Raw genomic sequence first — 22,369 nt, 5'->3', positions numbered from 1 at the left:
TATACATGTAAAAATTTTAAGAACCAGAAGGTAAAACTGGAAGATACAGTATAAGCTAAATTAAATTTACTCCAAAATTTGTGTAAAATGGCCTATAAATTTGATTCTATAAATTAATCTCACCAATCTTCCAAAATCAGGGATCATATAAACAAATGAAATGGCAGCACACTTTAGAGCAGGGGTCCCCAAACTTTTTACACAGGGGGCCAGTTCACTGTCCCTCAGACCGTTGGAGGGCCGGACTATAAAAAAAAACTATGAACAAATCCCTACGCACACTGCACATATCTTATTTTAAAGTAAAAAAAAAATGGGAACAAATACAATATTTAAAATAAAGAACAAGTAAATTTAAACCAACAAACTGACCAGTATTTCAATGGGAACTCCCATCCAAGTACTAACCAGGCCCGACCCTGCTTAGCTTCCGAGATCAGACGAGATCGGGCGCGTTCAGAGTGGTATGGCCGTAGACCCAATGGGAACTATGGGCCTGCTTTTGGCTAATGAGATGGTCAATGTCTGGTTCCATATTTGTCACTGCTAGCCGTAACAGGTGATATGACGCGCTTCCGGAGCCGTGATGCGTGCATCCCACGTCACCGGAAGTAGTACTGTACGTGAGCCATGCTGCGCTTTGTGGCGCCGCCACATACAGTACTCCCGGAGCACAGGATGAGGATGGATCCTGTGCTCCTCTCACTGACCACCAATGAAAGAAGTGCCCCTATCGGAGGTGCAGCGGGGGGCCGGATAAATGGCCTCAGGGGGCCGCATGTGGCCCGCGGGCCGTAGTTTGGGGACCCCTGCTTTAGAGAGACCTGACAGATCACTATAGAAACAAGGAATTTCTTAACCAACTGTGCTTGAGAAGCAGGGCTTTGTGTTTGACTCTTACCATGGTGAGATTTATTATCTCTTTATGCCGTTTCTTTATGCTATTCTGTCACCTTAACTAAGAAGAACAAAGCATTTTATTGCCTCCTCTCTTAATGAACAAGTATCCAGGCCCAGGAAATTGTTTCATGAAGAAACATGAAAAATGCTTGTGAAAAGCCTGGGCCTTTCATAAGCATTTTACTAGAACTTGAAGATATGACACATGGGTGAATTACAGGGCAAAAGACTTTACATTTTAAATCAATAAAGTTGGGTTCAAAACTTTCCAGAAAAGGCACAATCTGAATAAAATAAACCTGAGGAGAGAATTGGCCTCTGCAAATCATGACCCTGGTAATAATGTTTTATAGGCCCTGGCCGGTTGGCTCAGTGGGAGAGAACCTGGTGTGTGGAAGTCCCAGGTTCAATTTCTGACCAGGACACACAGGAGAAGTGCCCATCAGCTTCTCCACCCTTCTCCCTCTCCTTTTCCTCTCTCTTCTGCTCCTGCAGCCAAGGCTTCATTGGAGCAAAGTTGGCCCGGGCTCTGAGGATAGCTCCATGGCCTCCGCCTCAGGCACTAGAATAGCTCCAGTTGCAATGGAGCATCGCCCCCTGGTGGGCATGCCAAGTGGATCCTGGTTGGGCGCATGCAGGAATCTGTCTGCCACCCCCCTGCTTCTCACTTTGGAAAAATACAAAATAATAATAATGTTTTATAAACAGAGAAAGATGACCAGCAATGACTTTTTAATAAAAATAAAATGGTTTGTTTTCTTAATTATAAGAAAGCATAAAAGAAAAAAAGCCCTCTAATCCTACTGCTAAATTATTTTATATAAAAGTAATACATACATGTCAGAAAACCAATGAAATGGTTTTAAATGAAAACTAAAAACTTCTCCCCAGGATAAACACTTTTGAAACTTTTTATCCTTCCAAAAAGAAAAAACATACAAACTCATATTTATTTTGAGAGTTCTTTTAAAAAGTGAAGAGATATATATGGCCCTGAGAGTCAACTTCCCTATTTCAGTATAGAGCTGAATTCATGGCATTACCTTATTCAGGCTGGCAACTACCTTGGTAGAAGTATTCTTACACTCGAGCTGGGGAAGTGCCAGAATAAAGTCTGTCCAAGTCAATATTTTTCTGTTCATTTATTCAACAGAGGAATTAGTGCAAAGCACTGTGTTAGTCCCAGGTACTTAACATACTATAAAAAAAACACTTAAAATTACAATAAATTCTTAGGAGGAAAAAATGTAACATTAAGAAAATAAGGATAAGAATCCACTACAACAGTTCTTTAAGACCATCTTTGGAGTTGATACTTAAGGCCTAGACCTAAAGAATAAGGGGAGAGGGAAAATTCCTTTTTCACCCCCACAAAGAAAATAGACGGAGAAGCCCTGTGCTTGCAAAGAGTTCTTCCAGGAAAGAAAAGGCCAATAGGCCTGGAGCAAACTGAGGGGTAGGATAAAGGGGCTCAAAATGGAGTTGGGGAGGTAAGCAGAAGTCAGTTTATGCTAGACCCTCACATTAGCTCGATACATCCTGTAAATGTATTGAGACACAATCCGTCTGCAGTTTGGACCACCCAGAAACACACATGGTCCACACTTTGAAAAACAGTCTACCAAAAAAGTGGCACTTTCCTTGTGGGCTATGTTGACACTACTAGAGCCATCTTGAGTTTTCATAAGGTTAATAATACACAGACTTATGGTACAATTAAGTTAGATGATATTTAAATAGGTGCTTGCCACTTAGTAGGTGAAAAATCTTACTTCTTTTTGTAAACAGCAAAATGGCACCAGATATAGACCTTGGTTCTTCAGTTTGGCCAAGAAAAGAATTCAGAGCCAAGGGCTCAAATACAAGGGAAAGTTTATAAAGTCATAAGGGGCAGAAGTGAACCAGCTGGAAGGCAAAACAAGGGTCCTCGGAGCTTAGGGGGAAAGGAAGTGAAGGTAATATGCCTGGGGAAAGTATAGGGGGAAAGGCACTGGCATACTTCCAGGAGAGTCAGAGAGAGAGAGAGAGAGCGGGCACTGGGCTGGGTCTTTGTGTTAAGGGCTTTTATCTGGAGGTCTCAGGGGAGGATCAGAATAGAATATCCCTATCTATCAGCTTGCCAGCTGTGTCTCCTCAGGGTCAATGGCTCCACTGATTACTAATCACAACCGGTCCTAATGTCAACCATGTCGTCACCCTGCCTGGCCTTGCTGCATTTCTGGAGCAGGAAACACAACTGAATCCTACATGTTAGCTCTAATGTAACAAAACTTTCTTTGTAGTCAACAGCCCCCAGGCTTTGTTCCTAACATTATTTGATGCAGGTCAGAACCTCATTGTCCTGAGGGCTTAATGCTCAAGGAAGTGGTTGTGCAAGGACTTGTATGAAAATTTTTTGAGGCTATTCTCTGTCCTCCTTGTTTTTCTTCTAAGATGGGTCTATTACATGACTATCGGTACACCAGGGGAGGAAAGGTCAGGGAAGGGTCTGAACCAGCAATTTGAAAGGTCAGGAGGTCTAAACCGCATGACCAGCACTATGCTAGGAAAGGAGAAGTTCATCTTGGGGGTGAGCTCTCACTCTACCATACTTGTCCTCCCAGTTCTGTCCGTAGCTGAGCACCAGAGCTCTGTCCTGGTGACCTTCCCTACCTGGACTATCAATCCTAATCTGCTCATACCTGTCTAACTGCTTGCTATATTATTTTCACTACTTACATTGTACTTAATGACAGAAGGAAATCATTTGATCCATTGTTAAGGTACCAGACTAGACTAGTGAAAAATTATCGCTTTCTGTAATATGCAAGAGAAAGTCTAATGTGCAAATTCAAGTATTTTATATATCCTTTATAGCTTATAATAAAAGCTATCAAAGAAAAATAAATGTAATTTTAAGATTCTACTGGCTTTGGTATTGTTGCCAATAATGCTAACTAGTGAACAGTTTTGCTTATCTTGAGTGAAACAAGGCCATATTACTCTATTTCTTTCCCTTGGTATTATTCTACAGATATGGTAGAAGTACTGTCCACAAGGAACAACCTATAGAAATGTTTTATAAGTTTGAGCCAAATTTTTGAGGACATGCCCAGAAGCAAGATCTCAACTGACTGAGAAAGTGCTCTGGAGAATGGCAGTTTTGCAGTCCCTTTTATGAACTTAGAATCAAAGGAGAAGACGTAAAGAAGGTACATGAAATCCATTGGAGACAGAGATAGCAAAGTGGGAAGAAATCTCTAGGATTGAATAAAAAACAAAATGAAGAAGTACAGACTTCTTTTACATTGGTGGGTACAGGATAGATAATAATATTTATAGCATATAGAGATGGTATTTGGGAAAGAAGATAACAATGAGGGTTCTCTGGTCTCAAGGTCTGATGGTCTTCTGCTCTAGTGACTGTAGTTGTGCCTCTGAGGTGTCTAGGAAAAATATTACTCGGACATTTCAAAGGTATATTATCCTAGATGTGTAAGAACAATAGAAAGGGCTCACTTAAGGTAAAACTGACCTTCACTAAGGAAGCTCCAGTCCTGGAATGCAAATACCTACTGACCTGCCCAGTTAGAATTTGTGATCAGACCATCCCGTGTGGTTACTTCAGATCACTGAGCTTGTCATACCTGCCATGTAGCTCCCCCTGAGCTGGTCAGGTTTATTATATAGCCCTTTTTTGTTCAAAGTACACAAATGCAGTATCTTATGCATAGAAGAAAAAAAATTTGTAAAGAAAAATATATGCAAATAAGGATATTAGTGATACTGTACAAAGAACTAAATAAAATTATAACCCATACATTCTCCAACATACTCAAGGAAAGCTGGGTTCGATTAAATAGAAAAACAAATAAGTTTAGAAATACATGCAAAGTAGGAGCTTTCCTTTGTCTCTGCTACGCTGGCAGGACCTCTGGTGCAGCATTGGGGGCAATTCATGTCTCACCAGGAAAATATTTTAAGAACTTTCAACTAAGTCATTCAACATACAGAATAAATTCTTGTGCATTACTCCAGGAAGAAAAATCTACATTGGCTATGCTCTTAAAACTTATTCAGCTAAAAATAAACAATAGTTTAATGCCTTTGTTGGAGTGATCATGTAGACCAGCTGCCTTTTTTTTTTTTAGCCTTTTTTTTTTTTCATTCATTTTTTAGAGAGGAGAGAGTGAAAGAAAGGGGGGAGGAGCAGGAAACATCAATTCCCATATGTGCCTTGACCAGACAAGTGCAGGGTTTTGAACTGGTGACCTCAGTGTTCCAGTTTGACACTTTATCCACTGCTCTACCAGCTGCCTTTTAACACATCTATCAGACTCAAAACTTTTTTCAGAATGATCTTGGAACTTAGAGATAGAAAAGTAAGATTAAAATGATTACATCATACTTTCAGATGAAATTAGGACTTCATTCTTTTATATCATGTGCATATATACATATAAATTTTCATTTCAACCTTTTATTGGGAAAATACAATTATCTTGAAGCTTTTAGGCAAGACAACATGAGAACAGACAAAAATAGGGGGTGACTTATTAGAATTTCTTCCTCTGTACTATTTGTTGTCTTCTATGTTTTTTTTCCATTTATTTAAAAAATGTATTTTGCATTTCAACTACTAAATCTTTGAGGATTAAGATAGATTTAAATGAAAGAGGAGCTTATGTAAATGCAACCACCTTTGAGTTGGAAATGGAACAATTTTATTCTCTGCTCAGATACCAACATCCTGTTGAGAAGAAGATTCTCCAAAATGCTCAAGCAAATGCTTAGAATACAAACCCAGCCAGCATGGAGTAGAGAACTGGGGAGGCGGGGAAGATGCTTGATTTCCTGGGGAGAAACTGCATCTTTGAATTTAATAGTTTAAAGGGAGGTACAATCTGCAACTTAGGTAGAAATGGACTTCATTGTGTTCCTTTAACACATTCAGTACAGTCAAGTGTAATCACTAATTTATTGTTAGGAATTTAATTGCTGGGTGTCAGGCCAATTTTTTTTTTATTCTGAATTTATTTACTGCAATTGTAAGTGAAAAGTGATTATTCCCTACTTCCATCACTTACACTGTGATCACTGGGCATGCTGGAGCAATTTCTCTTTCAATACCCTTGGGCTCTAGTTGTCACAACTCAGCATGCCCTTGGTTCACTTTTCCAAGCATAGGCACCACAGTCCTTTTTAAAACGTGTTACTTTTGATAGAAGAGGGATAATCATTAGGTTTTAAATTGGCTGTAAATTGTATGTTGTGAGGAGGGTCTGTTTCAACACTGATCCATGTTGAGATGTAAAATTAAACATAACCACCATCAGTGATCCCAGGAGAATTCTCTTTATGCTCTGATCCTCTTTCATTTCTTAACCACTGCCCTCTTGCCACAACCCGCTCAGTCTGCTGACCATTTAAGGAACAAGAAGAAAAAAAAAAAGAAGGGTAGAGAAGAGTTTTAAGCTGATATCAGTATGCTGGGTCACAGGAAACTCATAAACTACCCAGAAGCTTCCTTTAAAAAGAAAAACTAACAGAAAAAAATTCAAGGTTTTAAATGCCCATCCTCCTTCACTCCCATCTAGCCATATCCTTTCTATTCTCCCAGACTTGGTTCAATTTCACTGTCTCTGTAAGCTTCAAGCTGAAGTGATTCTTCTTCCTCAAAACTTACATAGATATTTTCAGTGTAATTAACTCATTCGGTCACTAATCATTGCCTTGTAGCATCACCTCCTTTTGAACCCTAACTGTTATTATTGTTTACCTTTTAATGGATCTATGTCCTGCATCACTTGATTTCAAACACCCAAGGGCAGTATCTACATCTTATATGCTCTAATGGTCCAGCATATAAGTCCATTGTACCTAATGGACTTTTAATAATTATTGTTGATTTAAAAATAAGCACATGCAACTGCTTCACATGAAAAGTCCATGAATTCATTAAATAACACATTTGGTGAATATCCTCATAAAAAGAAATTTTTCTTGCTTTGATCTTTATTACCCCATTTTGTTTTCTACAACTTTAGCCTCAAATACTGAAATTTTTTCAAAGTTTCCCAAGAACAGGATAGCTAGCAGACAATATTTAGTTCAAAACAGAAAGCTCACACATGTTCTTTTTATTTATTTTTTCTTCTTTTCCAAGTGAGAAGAGGAGAGAGAAAGAGACAGATTCCCGCATGCATCCCAACCCAGATCCACCCAGCAACTGCAGTCTGAGGCCAATGCTCTGCCCATCTGGGACCATGCTTGCAACTGAGCTATTTTTGCACCTGAGGTGGAGGATCCATGGAGCCATCCTCAGTGGCCAGGGCCTATGCATTCGAACCAATTGAGCCATGAGTGTGAAGGGAAGAGAGAAGGGGGAAGGGTGGAGAAGCAGATGGTTGCTTCTCCTGTGTGCCCTGATCGGGAATCAAACCCGGTTCATCCACACGCTGGGCCAACACTCTACCACTGAGCCAACCGGCAAAGGGTCCAGAAATTTCACATATGTTCTTAACTTTCCTTAAGATTGCCATGATGTTGTATGCAACATAATTTAATGACAAAATAACCTAGACATGTTTTCTTTGAATATATGTACCCTGATTTATTAATGTCATCCCATTATCATTAATAAAAATTTATTTAAAAAAAAAATTAAAAAAAAAAAAAGATTGCCATGATGTAGAGTCATGATAGTCATGATATTTAGTAATACAGTCATGGTAGTCATGGAGCATTTAATGAGCAATTTTTTACTTTCTAGTCAATGACTACCTTAGACAGACACAAAGAAACTTTTGTTGTACTTAAAAAATACTAAAAATCGGCCCTGGCTGGTTGGCTCAGTGGTAGAGCATCGGCCTGGTGTGCAGGAGTCCTGGGTTCGATTCCCGGCCAGGGCACATAGGAGAAGCGCCCATCTGCTTCTCCACCCCTCCTTCTCTCCTTCCTCTCTGTCTCTCTCTTCCCCTCCCGCAGCCGAGGCTCCATTGGAGCAAAAGATGGCCCGGGTGCTGGGGATGGCTCCTTGGCCTCTGCCCCAGGCACTAGAGTGGCTCTGGTCACGACAGAGCGACGCCCCGGATGGGCAGAGCATCGCCCCCTGGTGGGCGTGCCGGGTGGATTCCAGTCGGGCGCATGCAGGAGTCTGACTGCTTCCCCCATTTCCAGCTTCAGAAACACACACACACACACACACACACACACACACACACACACACACACACACACAAAGAATCATAACTAATGTTTTTATGGTGTGAATAAAAAAGGCCTATTTAATAAACCTGAAAACTCAGTAACCACACAGGATGGTTTGATCACAAATTCCTAACCAGGTCAGTGTCATGAGTAAGGGAGCATCCCCAAAAGGAGTCACTCACACATATTTGTGTTTTTCCACAAAGACAGGTTTATTAGGGGAGCCCTCCCGAGAATCCAATAACCACACACAGGTTACACAGAGAGAGAAGGCTTACACAATGAAAGCAAGCAGCGTAAGCATCAGGAGCAAAACCCCCATGGCTTGTGGCATCTGCAGGTGGAGAGACAGGTGTCAGTCTCCAGCCAGGTGGCTGCAGCGGCGGCACATGTCTGGTGGAGTGGAAGTCTGACAGGATTCCAAGCGTGACTTCTGGTACAGACAAGCTCAAGCACTGGGTGGTCGGAGCTCCAAGTTCCTACAGCCCACCAGGGGTGGAGAGCCCACTCTTATCAGAGTCCAGATGGAGTCCTTATCTTAGTGTCCAGACTTGCAGTTTGGGGTGTTCTGGGCCCATCCTGAGGGCATTCCCGTTACACTCCTTTAATTCAGTCTTGACATAGCACTTGACATAACTGTCATGGCTGACAGTGACTACATATTGGACTGTCAAGGTGTCCAGAAAGTCCGCTGTGCTCTTGCTCTACTCAGCAAGTCAGCAAGTCAGTGGGCGGTTGTGTCCCGGGCCTCTATCTTCCTTAGCGAAGGTCAACTTTACCTTAAAAGGGAACCTTGGGGCAGCCACTGTGGAAAGCAGTTACCTCAAAAAATTAAAAACGGAACTGTTCATGACCCAGTGATTCCACTTCTGGGAATTTATCTGAAGCAACCCAAAACACTAATTGGAAAGAATATATGCACCTCTATGTTCCTTGCAACATAATTTAGAATACCAAGATTTGGAAGCAGCCCAAGTGCCCATCAGTAGATGAGTGGATAAAAAAGCTGTGGTATATATATACAATGGAATACTACTCAATTGTAAAAAAGAAGGAAATCTTACCCTTTGCAACAGCATGGGTGGACCTGGAGAGCATTATGCTAAGTGAAATATCTCATTAGATATGATTTTAAGTACGCACTACCCTGGACATACTAAATCCGATATAAGTCGGATGACATATTATGGAACTTCTAGTGCTAAAAGTGATGCGGGGGCTGAGAAGTCTAAAATATATATAGGATAGGCTGGCAGGCTGGCAACTTAGGCAGGACTCAATGCTGCCCAACTGAGGCAGAATTTCTCCAGTAAACCTGTTGTTACTAGTAAGGCCTTCAACTGATTGAACGAGGCATACCCACATTGTCTTTACTTAAAGTCAATTGATCATAGATGTCAATCACAAAATTAATCTACAAAGTAGCTTCACAGCAATATCTAGATTAATATTTCATAAGTAATTCAGAACTATAGCCTTGTGAAACTGATATGCAAAACTAACGATCACAGCTTCTTGCAGGAGTGGTATTTGAGCTGAGCCTTAAAGAATGGATAAGATTTCTATGAACACATGGTTTACATCAGATTGATTTTAACAAGCTTAGTACAGGGGATCCTCAGGTTATGAAAGTCCCGGCATACATTTTGAGTTTATGACGCTCACTCTCATAGAAACTTTTAAAAATTGAGATGTGTTTCGGCTTACACCATTAGTGTCATACTTTGTTTTACACTCATTTTTTCTGTTACTATAGTACAGTGTACAGTACAGTATATTTATGTCCTTTTACTTTTTCTGTGGTTTGGTTGTGTTTTTATGCTCTAGATTATGATTTTACTACTGTGTTATGATAGGTAAGCGACTTAGGCTAAGGTATGTTTGACTTACACCAAAATTCAGGTTACATCACTGTCGTAGGAACGAAACTGTAATAACCTGAGGACCCTCTGTATCTGGCCATGTGTTACTGAAGGTATAATAACTTTATGTGTTTAAATTGCCTAATTTAAGCATTAGCTTCACATAAAAAGATTATATAAACCCATAGTATGGCTCAGTCAGTGAGTTAAATGCTACAATTCTGAGGGGTGCTTTATTCAGATAATACAATATGGAATTGTGCAAGAGGCCCTACTGGTTCTACATATGGACACTGGCATGACATTTGCAGAGCTGTTTCTGTGCAGTTCTGGCAAGGACAGAACATTAGCCAGTGAAAGTTCCTCCAATGCACGTACGTGCGCGCGCACACACACACACACATACACAGAATCCAGTCAACTTTGGAACTTTGTACATGGCATCCAGCAACATGGATGGCATACCCTCTGGGTCAAAGTGGGTCATAAGATTTATGCAGTCCATGAATTTTAAATTAAGTAACTGAATTCTTACTGAGTCCTTGGCTAAAGCAGATCTCAAATTTAAACAAAAGGTTTTTTTTGTTTGTTGTTTTAAGATTTCATTGGCCCTGGACAATGGCTCAGTAAATAGAGCATCATCCTTGTGTATGGATATCCTGAGTTTGATTTCCAGTCAGGGCACACAAGAGTAATCATCTGCTTCTCCTCCTCTCCTTCTTCCCCTTATCTCCCTCTTCCCCTCCCACAGCCAGTTGCTCAATTGGTTCAAGTGAGAACCCAGGCACTGAGGATGGCTCAGTTCTTCTGAATGTGACAGCCTCAGGCACTGGGGATGGCTCAGTTGATTCGAGCATCAGCCCCAGATGGGGTTGTTGGGTAGATCCTGGTCAGGGCGCATGTGGGAATCTGTCCCCTGTCTCCCCTCCACTCACCTAAAAAACCCCAAAGATTTTATTTATTGATTTTAGCAAGAGGGGAGAGAGAGCGAAAAGCATGGAGAGGGGCTAGAAGCATCAACTCATGGTTGCTTCTCGCATGTACCTTGAAAGAGCAAGCCCGGGGTTTCAAACCAGGAACCTTAGCAGTCCAGGTCAATGCTTTATCCACTACACCACCATGGGTCAGGCCAAAGGTGGGTTTTTATTTGAGAAATGAAATAAAAAATTTATTTGCTTGAAATCGGGACTCTTTCCGAGTCTACAGATAGGCAACTTTGTGGGAGGATCCCACCAGATGGCTCTCCTGACTGCTTCAAATCCTCTGCCACCTGCTGAAATTTATAAGCATGGGAGTTTCATTTCCTTCACTTAAGGTTTGATCACTATTAAAATGTTTAGACTTTCGGAGAAAATTATTTTGACAGAAAGAAAAGGTAGAGACTGCAGGAACCTGAGGATAAAAGGATTCAGAAGTACAACAAAGTTGACTGAATATACACTTTGCCAAATTTACCCCAAGCTAAACCACTGGTAATACTTGGTTAGAGAACTTAAGTGCAATTCAGTGTGGACTATAGATCTTGGTCCTTTTGTTCTCAGTCAAAATGTAAAGTACACTGGTTGATATAACCCCTGATAAGGGAGTTTGAATGTATGACCGTAACCCTTAAAAGAGTAACTACTCCAGATCTGCACTTCTCCTCATCCCCTGTAAAGTAAAAGATTTAGATAATTTGGCCAAAAAAAAAAAAAAAAAAGAAAGAAACAATTGTTTTCAGACATTGGTTAATAGGCACTGCAGTACTATGATATTCAAGAGAACAGACAAAAAGATAAACTCTACTTTTGCCCTGACTACTCCTGGAAGTAATTTCTTGGCAGTAGCTCAGGAAGGAGGAACTCAAACAGAGCTTAGTGGTCTTGCTGAGTTGAGGAGACGGATCATTAATAGTCGAGAGGAGGGAGTTTTGCAAAGAAACAGATCCAGAAATCTGCATAGAGGTTGACTATCAGTCTGTACATACAAATTGTAGAACTCCCTGAGGCTGGGCAAAGAACTGAGAATGAATCATCACTGGGAAACTAAGCAAACTCAACCTACAGTATGGCTACACTAGACATGTCCTAAGAAAACCTTCAAAGCAAGCCTGGAAAAGATCAAGCTAATCTGCAAATAACTTCCAGCCAGAACAAAGACGAACACTGTACAGGAATAAAACAATATCCAGCACTCAGTAATGTGAAATTTAAGTCCAACATCCAATAAAAACTGCTAGACATTCAAATATGACCCATAAGCCTGGGAAAAATTACTTGATAGAAACAGACCCAGAAATGACAGATGAAGGAGTTCATAGATAAGAAATTTAAAAGAACTATTAGGAATAATATAAATGTGCTCATTGTTCTCTATGGGTCTGAATAGTGTTATACATCTCCATTGCCTTAAATAGAGCAATTGCTTCACATTAGAACTCTGATTCTGGCCCTGGTTGGTTGGCTCAGTGGTAGAGCACTGGTCCAGCATGTGGAAGTCCTGGGTTTAATTCCCAGTTAGGGCACACAGGAGAAGATACCATCTGCCTCTCCTCCACCTTTCCCCCTCTTTTGTTCCCTCACAGCCATGGTTCAGTTGATTCAAGCATGTTGGCCCTGGATGCTAGAGATGGCTCCATGGAGACTTCACCTCAGGTGCTAAAAATAGCTCAGTTGTGAGCATGGGCCCCAGATGGGCAGAGCATCATTCCCAGATGGGGGTTAACAGGTGCATCCTGGTTGGGATGCATGCAGGAGTCTGTGTATCTCTCCTCCTCTCACTTAAATAAATAAATAATAAATATGAACTGTGATTCAGACACTTGGTTAAAAACAACAACAAAAATAACATAACCTTAGTGTGTGTTTTAAATGGCTTGGATAGTTTGCTTCATATAGACCCTGTAATAGTGTAAGGAGACTGACCAAGGTCCAGATGATCTCTGCCTTTGGATAATCCCTATCCAATGTCAGAATGCACTCCTGGAAAAAGACTGAGCGGGTGCCTTAAGAAAGTCCTTCCTGGGATGTGTCAGCTGTTTCTCAGCCATGTACTTTTCTGCTCCATTTCTGTGATGGGGTAATCAGCCCTATGCACTAACTATGCAGAAAGGTCAGTTGGATCCAGTAGTGAAAGGAAACAGCCCCAGAGAATAGCAGAGAATATGAAAAAGAAACCATTCAAAACAGAACTAAATACTTTTATTAAATTGAGTATTTTAATGAAAAGAAGCCCTTAACGATGCATATCCTTGTTTATTATTAAATTGAGACACTGAGGAAATACACGTAACCAAGTAGTTCTCAAAGTCAGGGTTATCTATGCTTCCTTTACATGCCCAAATTACAATAATTTTTACCTCCCCCAATCTTGTGTAATGGCAGGAAGTCCAGTTGTTTATTGAGTTTTCTGATATGAGTGTTTCTAGGAATCCTTGGGAAATCCTGACAAACTCCACAAGTCTGAACTGCTTTTTGTTGACCATATCCTCCGTCTGGCTTCCCTCTCTTCACTCCTCCGCTCAGTAACTTTAACATTCAGCTGGACTGCTGCTGACAACTTCACCTCAAGTGAGTGAGTCTCTATGCAAAAACAAGACTAGATCTGACCACACATGACTGAAAATTTCAGAACAGAAAGGAATTGTAATGCTCATGAGAAAAAAAATTAAAACTAGACACAGTGGGCTTCATGGTAGCCCCCCAAAAGACATATCCCAACCCCTGGAACCTATGAATGTTACCTTATTTAGAAAAAGGCCTTTATAGATGTGACTTTTTTGTTGACAGCTTGTTGTACTTTAATGTGTAATATGCAAGGTATAAGACAACTGCATCTTACAGTGTTATTTTTTAAAAGATTGTATTTATTGATTTTACAGAGAGGAGTGGAGGAAGACTGAGAAGTATCAACTCATAGTTGCTTCACTTTATTTTTTTTCCACAATGCTAAGATTTATTAATATTAGCTATTAATACCATAATTACATATACAATATGGTTCAAAACCTGTTCTCAGTTTTGACAAATTTCTTTAAAAAAAAAAAAAAGCTTGACATTTTGTGATGAGTCATAAATTAGCTAGGACAGTGGTTGGCACACTGAAGATCGCGAGCCACATGCAGCTCAATCAGATTGAGGACGTGTTTAGCAAAGGCCAGCTTAGGAGTACCCTAATTAAGTTAATAACTATGTACCTACCTATATAGTTTAAGTTTAAAAAATTTGGCTCTCAAAAGAAATTTCAGTCGTTGTACTGTTGATATTTGGCTCTGCTGACTAATGAGTTTGCCAACCACTGGGCTAGGAGTTAGGAATCTGGTCAGGAGATAAGACACCAAGCAGAGAGTTTACAATGCAGTATGAGAGGTGCTAACTCCAGCTGTGAACAAAGTACCATGAGAGCACAGAGGGGTATGTGACTTCCATTCTCCCAGGAAGTCAGGAAAGACCTTCAGAGAGTTGATGGGGAGAAGGGACCCTTCTTTATCCTAGAAAGACTGAAGCAAACTCTCACCCTCAAGGAGCTCTCAGACTGGTCAGGAAGCCAAATCAACCTACATCAAGCAAGGAGAGGTAAGCACTCATGGCCATCATTCCATTCCAGCCACCGTTTTCTCCCACATAAGACCCTATGGCTCCCCGCGAGTCTGCCATTATTACAGTTGCTCACTTCAAGTCCATTTGTCACATTGGCAGACAATCATCTCTCTCTCTCTTTTTTTTTTTTTTGTCGTCTCTCACATGCTACCTTTTATTATGAGAAGGAAATGGAAAGACAGTAGTACATTGTACAGGTTAAATTTGCTGTCATATTAAGGCTTTACTGCTGTAATGACATTATCCACATTTAACAAATATAGAAATGGCATTTTAGAAAATCCTCATTGTTAGTAAGTGATAAAGCTGGCATTCTAACCCCAATTTATTTAATTCTAAATCCTGGGATTTTCCTATCATATGCCTCTAGTTCTTTTTTTTTTTTTTTTTTTTTTAGTTGTTTCACTTTAGTTACTCATTGGTTGCTTGTTGTATACGCCTTAACCGGGCAAGCCCAGGGTTTCGAACAGGCAATCTCAGCATTCCAGGTTGACACTATCCACTGTACCACCTGGTTGGGATGCATGCAGGAGTCTGTGTATCTCTCCTCCTCTCACTTAAATAAATAAATAATAAATATGAACTGTGATTCAGACACTTGGTTAAAAACAACAACAAAAATAACATAACCTTAGTGTGTGTTTTAAATGGCTTCATATAGACCCTGTAATAGTGTAAGGAGACTGACCAAGGTCCAGATGATCTCTGCCTTTGGATAATCCCTATCCAATGTCAGGCTTACAGTGTTATAAATAAAAGAATCAGATCAGTAATCAAGGTTTTCCTGAGTGAACAACACCTTTATCACCTCCATGCTTATCATCTTTGCTTTCTGCATGTAATTTAATAAGATCATTATTTCAAAGAATGGTAATTGCAGTTTCTTTTTTGAATTTCTTTTTATTTTTAAATTTTTACTTATTGATTTTAGAGAAACATCAATTTGTTGTTCCACTCATTTATGAATTCTTTGGTTGATTCCTATATGTGCCCTGACTGGTGATTGAATCTGCAACCTTGGCATCAACTAGCTGAGCTATCTGGCCAGGGCAGGTAATTACAGCTTCTGTTGCAAACTTCAAACTCTTAACTTTATGGTTGGTTCAAACACCTCTATTTGTTTGTTATCTTGAGGTTTACCATTGACCAGATGATAGCCAATCTATCTTAGATTTTTTATGTTCTGGGTTAACTTGAGCCTCATTATAAAAGCTCTTGACTTTGCAATCAGATCAGTGGAGTCTTGGGCAGCATTAACTCCCAGTGTATTAGAAATAACAAGAATAGATCATGCAAGAGCAAGCTGTTGCTGAGACCCCATGCCGGTTGCGCAGTTTTTAAGGATACGAAAAGAGCTTCGTATTTCTACAGCACCTCCACCTAGAAGCACAGATTTGGACTCCAAAGCTCTCTTCACCACACAAAGAGCATCATGTAAAGAGTGGTCCATCTCATCACACATGAAATCATTAGTTCCACATAAGATAACTGAGGCAGATGCACGAGCCTTAGTGCTTTTGATCAGGATCAGTTCATCATCACAAATTCTCTCCTGTACCACCTCTTCTGCTTGTCCCAAAATTGAAGCTTCAAAAGTTTTTTTACCTTCCAAATTGGCTAGGGTTGACAGAATAGTTGTTCCAAAGCTTTAGCAATACATTTAAGGTCCCTTTTAAAAGCTCTTCTAACTACCATTGCACCAGCCTCCGCAGACACATATTGTCAAGTCCTCCAGTGGTTAGAGTAACGAGGCCCTGGCCAGTTGGGTCAGTGGTAGAGCATCGGTCAGTGTGTGGATGTCCCGGGTTCAATTCCAGGTCAAGGCAAACAGAAGAAGTGCCCATCTGCTCTCCATCCCTTCCCCTCTTATTTCCCTCTCTTTCTCTCCCTCTCTCTGTCTCTCTTTCTGTCCTGCAGCTATGGCTCAATTGGAGCAAGTTGGCCATGGGTGCTGAGGATGGCTCCATGGCATCCACCTCAGGTGCTGAGAAGAGCTCAGTTGCTGAGCAATGGAGCAACACCCCAGATGGGCAGAGCATCGCCCCCTAATGGGCTTTCCAGGTGTATTTCAGTTGGAGCATTTGTAGAAGTCTGTCTCTCTGCTTCCCCTCCTCTCACTGAAAAAAAAAAAAGTTATAGAGTAACATCAGTACAAGTTGCCAAGATCTTCTGGATTCACTCCTTGGTGATATCTGATTCTCTGTGTCTAATCTGGTCCAGTTTTACGGAATCTGTAATAACCACCTATGTGCAAAGCTTTATTTTTGTTTTCTGCAGGCTGAAGTTGATGCAAGCAATTTTTGCATTAACCATTCTCTTCAGCATGCCCTGGGATCCCACCACACAGTTGAGTGCATAGCCATTGATGAGCATACTCTCCATTTGACTTCTCCCATGGGCTTTCAGAATATTAAGGGAATTGACTGGATAACAAGGTTGGCCTCTTACATCTGTGTATTTAATAGCAAGTACAACATCTACTACCGAATTAGTGAAGAAATCATCATTTATTCCAGTGATTTTGGGTGCCATTGATTTCTTAGCAGCACTAATCAGGCAATCTTTTCCACATTCATCTGTGCTAATAATTAAATTTGCACTGCTGTAACACACTGCTTCCTTGCAAGCAAGTTGATAGCCACTAATAACCAATGTGAGATGAATTTTCTGTTTGACTAGTTCATCGCATTTTTTAGAAGTTCTGCTGCAATAATAACATCTCTCACTTTTTTGTCTTGCAGATCATCTAGCTCACAAAGGACTTTAGCTGCAGTATGTTCTACCTCCAGTAACTTAAGGACGGTAGCACCATCATTAGTAATGGTTGCATAGCCAGTATCATCAACCAACATTTTATCCAAGCCAACTAAACCAAAATAATTTTTTACAATACTGTCAATAGAAGCTGTAGCCACAACAATCACCTCCCCAGGGCTGCAGGCCCTGAGCAAGACAAAAGCCCCTCCATCTTTGCGGCAGGGTACAGCTTGGGTCTCACTCACGTGCAGACAACTAGCATCTCGGTCCCTAGGCTAGGCAGCAGACAGCATGGTTTGTAGATGTGACTTTAAGTTAAGGATCTTAAGAGGAAGAGTTTATGTTGGATTATATAGGTGGGCCCTAAATGAAATCATGTGTATTCTTATAAAAGAAGGGAGATTACACTAAAAAATGCAGGGGAGATGGACACACAGAGAAATGGAAGAGGCAATGTGACTGTGCTGTAGACATAAGCCAAGAACTACTGCAACCACCAGATGATGGAAGAGGCAAAGTAGGAATACTCCCTTAGAGCCTTGAGAAAAAGGACACTTTGATTTTGGACTTCTGGCCTACAGAACTGTGGGAAAATACATTTATGCCATTTTAAGTTACGCAGTTTGTGCTAATTTGTTACAGCTGCCACAAGAATCTAATATACTAACTGCTACTGACTATGGACCCATGAGCTTCCACAGCATCCCATAATGATTACCTCCATCCTCAGGCCCCTGATCGGAATGTAGCCACACTGTAGGACAGCTTACTTTCCTCATGGCAGGGGTCCCCAAACTTTTTACACAGGGGGCCAGTTCACTTTCCCTCAGACCGTTGGAGGGCCGGACTATAAAAAAAACTATGAACAAATCCCTATGCACACTGCACATATCTTATTTTAAAGTAAAAAAACAAAACAGGAACAAATCCAATATTTAAAATAAAGAACAAGTAAATTTAAATCAACAAACTGACCAGTATTTCAATGAGAACTATGCTCCTCTCACTGACCACCATGAAAGAGGTGCCCCTTCCGGAAGTGCGGCGAGGGCCAGATAAATGGCCTCAGGGGGCCGCATACGGCCCACGGGCTGTAGTTTGGGGACTCCTGCCTCATGGTCTACCTGGAATCTAGGACCTCTACTTTTTTTTTTTAAATTTCATTTTAGAGAGGAGAGAGAGAGAGAGAAGGTGGGGAGGAGCAGGAAGCATCAACTCCCATATGTGCCTTGACCAGGCAAGCCCAGGGTTTTGAACCAGTGACCTCAGCATTTCAGGTCGATGCTTTATCCACTGCACCACCATGAGTCAGGTCTCTAACTTCTTTTCTTCTGAAGAATTGAGACAATACTTCCATTTCAATAATCTAATCATTTTAGTGACCTCTACAAAAATGCAACTCTGGCCACAACAAGAACACCAGCAATATGGTAGGAAGGTAAATGCCCAAGAATGAGTGTGTAGAGGAGAAAGGATGGAGGGAAGGTGGTGGGAAATTTAGAGAAAATGAGATGAAGAAAAGAAGTGATGACAACCTACCATTGCTGGAGACCATGCTCCCATCTACCCTTAATCAACCTCTGTCAAGGCCTGAATAATATTTTAGTAACACAGTACTATTTTTTTAAGTTTAGTAGTTGAACTTCGTGACAACTCTTCACATAAGAATACTCAAGTGTAAATTATAGTTATTATTACAAATGTTTTTTTTTAGTATCATTAAAAAGGACCATTTAATTACATACATTTGATAAAATTCAATTCTATTTAGTGAAGGAAATCTAAATTTAAATTAGGACACCTTGTTACAATCTCCCATTCCATTCCTTTTTTCTTCTTCCTCTTCTTCTTTTTTTGACAGAGACAGAGAGAGGGACAGATAGGGATAAACAGATAGGAAGGGAGAGAGATAAGTGTCAATTCTTTGTTGCAGCATTTTAGTTGTTCTTTGATTGCTTTCTCATATGTGCCTTGATGGGGGGGGGGGGGTTACAGCAGATGGAGTGACCCCTTGCTCAAGCCAGCAACCTTGAGCTCAAGCCAGCAACTATGGGGTCATGTCTATGATCCCATGCTCAAGCTGGATGAGCCCTTGCTCAAGCCGGTGACCTTGGGGTTTCAAAACTGGGTCCTCCACGTCCCAGTCCAGCACTTTATTCACTGCGCCATCACCTGGTCAGGCCCGTTCAATTCTTTTATTTCATAACACTTAGCATCATTTGTGGTTATATACTCATTCGTGTGTATATGTCATAAATCCCCCAAAACTTAATGGCTTAATAAAAACACATTTATAATCTTAGTTTCTAAGATTATATGGCCAGCTTCTATGGGTTTTATGAGCATAGTTTAGCTGAGTCCTCTGCTTCAGGGTTTCACACGAGGCTGCAGTCAAGGTTTCAGCTGGGGATGTCATCTCATTTGAAGATTAAACTGGGGAAGATTTACTTCCAAACTCACTCAACTGGTTATTGGCAGGATTTAATTCCTCACAGACTATTGAACTGAAGACTCAATTCCTATGAACAGCTGGCTCCTTGTAACATGGGTCTTTCCATAGAGAATCTCCTAACATGGCAGGAAACAAGAAAACAAGAGAGACAGAGCCAGCAGTAGGGAGCTAGCAAGACAGAACTCACAGTCTTCTGTAATCTAATCATAGACATAATATCCCATCACTTTTCCTGTATTCTATTTCTCAGAAGCATTAAAAGTGAGTTCTACATTCAGCCCAGACACAAGGGGCGAGAATTACACAAAGCCCTAAGTATGAGGAGCTGGGAACCGCTAAAGTCATCTTAGAAATCTGTCTACAACAGTAAGCATTCAGTTAATGTCTATCCTCCCTATCTCCTCAATTGACTGTTAACTTTGAAGCCCAGGACCACCTTTATTTTTTCATGAGTGTTTCCCTAGCACCAAGTACAATGCATGGCAAAGAGTAGGACTTAATAAATGCTTGTTGAAATAATGACAGAATGAACATACTTACTGGCTGTAAGTAGTAATATTTAATCAAGATCAAAGGACACTTTTGTTATCCTTTGTGACATGTATTGCTTGAATCATCTTTTTTTTATTATTAGAAACTATTTTATTATAAAATACTTATTAAAACAGAGGTCATCTCAAAGGGTTGAAGTTTTTCTGTGCTGACTATGAAGAAATATATTTTGGACCTAACTATAACTGCATAGAAATAATAAACAATAACCAGTGCTTTTAAAAAAATTTGTTATGTGCCAGGCACTGTTCTCAGTGATTTACATAATTTATGTGATTTAATCCTCCCATCAATTCTATGACATAGGAAGAACTATCATCCCTATTCCATGAAGGAAAAAACAGATGCAGAAGGATTAAGATTTTCCTATATGACTAATAGTACCAGGGTTGGAATTGAAAGCTAAGTAATCTAACTCAAGTACATGCACTTTCCAATACTCCAAGTGTCTTATTGGGACGTAGTAGTGGAATTAGTGTTGGAACTAACTAGAGAGCCCTTGGTCCAACTTCCTCACTTTGAGGATGAGATAACTGAAACCCAAACAGAGGAAGTGACCAATGCCAAGGCCTAGATCCAGATCTATGGTTTCCAGTCCGTTCTCTTTTCCCTTTCCTGTGCCATCCCTCTGCTTAAGAAAAATATGTAAACAAATCAATGAATAAAAGCATCCTGTCCATTCTGGAAAAACAATTATTGAATCATCTTTAAAACACGCATACAACACCCACACACAATTTTCTTTCTGTTATAACTTTCTGTTGTCAACCTAAGTACCTATTCAAATGCAAGATGACATGAGGATAAATAGCTACACACTGATGTTATGTTCTGAAATATCGATGAAACAAAATGGAAGAAGAAGCAATAGAGACCAAATATTTTACAGGTCAGATGAATATTGCAGACAATGGATGTTGTTGGAGAGCCATCGCCAATGCTCCCTTAGTGATTCCTGTGCCTTGAAAATCAATAGGACCTTGATGAGTGGAAGTTGGTAGTTAGTCAAACACTTGGATGTAAGGGTGTATGTTTTGTGGACAGAGATACATAATAAAAACATTGGCAAAAGAAGAAGGTGAATATTAGGGAGAACTTGGAAACAAGGCAGGAGGGAAGCACAGGATTTTACAATGATGGAGTTGGTATGGAGCTTAGTGGTAATACAATCTAATATTTCACATTAAATATGGAGAAATGGAGGCATAAAGAGAACAAATGACTTGCCTTTTGTGCCACAAGTTAATAACGGAGAATGAAGTGTTAGTGTACAAAGCTCTTATATTTTAGTGCTAAATAGTAGTTGGATTTGAAACCTGACTCTGCCACCCGTCAGATTGGCCTTAGGCAAATAGCTACTTTGCTGAACTTTAATGTCTGCCCATTCTCCTATCAAGATGTGTATAGCTAGATGATAGATAGGTGATAGATAGATAGATAGATATAATAGATAGATAGATGATAAAGAGATAGATAGAATATCTTTGCTTTATAATGTAAGCAAATGTCTCCAGGAGAGAGGAGCAAGTGGCTTCAGAGACAATACGTCTCTAAGTCTCTCCAGACAACAGTAACAGAAAATGATTTGACTTTGAGTGATGGGTACACAACATAATCAACAGTTCAAATGCCATAGTGATGTTTGCCTGAAACCTATGTACTCTTATTGATCAATGTCAGTCACCCCATTAAATTTAATTTTCTAAATAAAGTTATAATAAATAAATCTCTCCAGAGCAATACTCTATAGCTAATTTCCTAAGCACATTTGCCATTAAATCATCCTTTAACCAAGTTTGTCAGAGTTCTTTGTTTATAAGGCCCAGATAGTGCAGAAATGTGAAAATATTCATGGAGAATTACATCACAACAGTAAGTATCCAAAATATGTTGGTTCCCTTCATAAATCCAAAAACAGTGCTCTTTACTCCAGATGGTCTCTTGAACCTTTCCCCACAGATGCATCATTGCTTAGAGATCATAAGTTCACTGGTCACTATATACCCCAAGGTGAAAAGCTCCACTGACTATTTCATGTCATACATGCTGCCATTCAGTGATTTCCTGGCGTACAATTTAAC

General features: G+C 40.2%; 2 pseudogenes; both read right to left on the bottom strand.

Annotated features, from left to right (window-relative positions):
* Positions 1-357: 357 nt before the first annotated feature.
* On the bottom strand, positions 358-478 carry LOC136401910 (5S ribosomal RNA; annotated as a pseudogene).
* A 14,822-nt stretch (positions 479-15,300) lies between these two features.
* On the bottom strand, positions 15,301-18,847 carry LOC136398488 (T-complex protein 1 subunit alpha-like; annotated as a pseudogene).
* Positions 18,848-22,369: the final 3,522 nt, after the last annotated feature.

Source organism: Saccopteryx leptura, chromosome 3 (genome assembly GCF_036850995.1).
Source record: "Saccopteryx leptura isolate mSacLep1 chromosome 3, mSacLep1_pri_phased_curated, whole genome shotgun sequence".
NCBI classification, from domain to species: Eukaryota; Metazoa; Chordata; class Mammalia; order Chiroptera; family Emballonuridae; genus Saccopteryx; species Saccopteryx leptura.
This window is presented reverse-complemented; position numbering and strand designations above follow the sequence as displayed.